At 39.1% G+C, this 1224-nt stretch overlaps 1 pseudogene; it reads left to right on the top strand.

The window, feature by feature from the left end:
- Positions 1 to 390: 390 nt before the first annotated feature.
- LOC107569734 (guanine nucleotide-binding protein subunit beta-like protein 1) overlaps positions 391 to 1224 on the top strand; it is a 28623-nt pseudogene continuing 27789 nt past the window's right edge.

The raw sequence follows: 1224 nt of genomic DNA, 5'->3' as shown, positions 1-1224 counted from the left end.
AGAATGTTTATAGAGAAAATAAATACATAATTAAATGGATACATAAACTATAAAAGAACAAACAAAAAAAAAGAAAGACGGGAAAAAATTATTGCATAAATGAGTAGAAACTAAATAAGAAATTCATTTAAATAAATAAAATAAAAGATAATAATAGGTAGTACAGGGGCACCGAGAAATTGATTAATAAAAAAATAATTTGTGGTATGGGGACACAGAGGTGGTAGGTTGGTATAATATTTAAATGAGTGTGTGGTTCACCAGAGAGAGTAGACCCACTTTAGACTAAATGATTCACAATATATCAATGACCAGTCCTGGCATTATTTCATTGCTTTATTAATTTATTTTTCCTAGGATGCAGATGCTAAGTGAGCAGCTGCAGTAGTGATGTCCCGTCCTCCTCCAGATCCGCTGTTTATTCAGGGGCCGCCGTGAACAGCCTGAGCTTCTGCTGTGCTGGCGATGGACCACCGTTTCTCTACTCTGGGTTGGTGGCAACTTATTAAATGAACCAGCAGCATTTGTATTGCCTTAAAATTGTCCTGTGTACAGTAATCTTTGTGTTTGTGTGATTTAGGTCAGGTAAAGGTACCATCCATATGTGGAACCTGACCACCAGGAGAGCAGAGCGCATACTAGAGGGCCACGCTGGGAACCCTGTTATCTGGCTCCACACTTTAAAAGACCGCAGAAGCAGATTGATCAGGTAAAGGAGAGAGAGGGGAGGGTAAAATGTAGGGCTGCCCTCAAATAGTCGACTAATCGTTAATCGACAAGAAGAGGCTTGGTCAACCAAAATTGTATTAGTCGCAGAAAAAAGAAAAAAATAATAATTCACATTGGTGAAGTCACGCAGATCGTTAACGGCTGGTCTATGTGTTAATCTAGAGAAATGTGCTCTTTAGTGTCTGTGTGGAGCGTGAAGAGTAGCGCGCTCACTGCATATCAGACGGAGGCGCCGGTGCGCTCACTTGCTCTTAAAATACTCCCTCATTTTTGCTCATACAGATAAGAGTTATACATCTTTCAAATTTGTAAAGACTCTACGTTTATTTGTGTGCACTCACGATAACATCAGAACATTGCGCTTTTGTAAAATAATGAAAGCAAACAGGTTGCTCTTTCTGCCGTCTCGGTCTCTGTGAACTTGAGTGCGAAACTCCGTGTATATATTTTTCTTACAGACATTAAAAATATATCTATAGAGAGTGAAATGTCTAC

Source organism: Sinocyclocheilus grahami, unplaced genomic scaffold (assembly GCF_001515645.1).
Source record: "Sinocyclocheilus grahami isolate Dianchi unplaced genomic scaffold, SAMN03320097.WGS_v1.1 scaffold1376.1, whole genome shotgun sequence".
Taxonomy (NCBI): Eukaryota; Metazoa; Chordata; class Actinopteri; order Cypriniformes; family Cyprinidae; genus Sinocyclocheilus; species Sinocyclocheilus grahami.
Note: the sequence above shows the minus strand (reverse complement) of the source record. Positions and strands in the feature narration are given on the sequence as shown.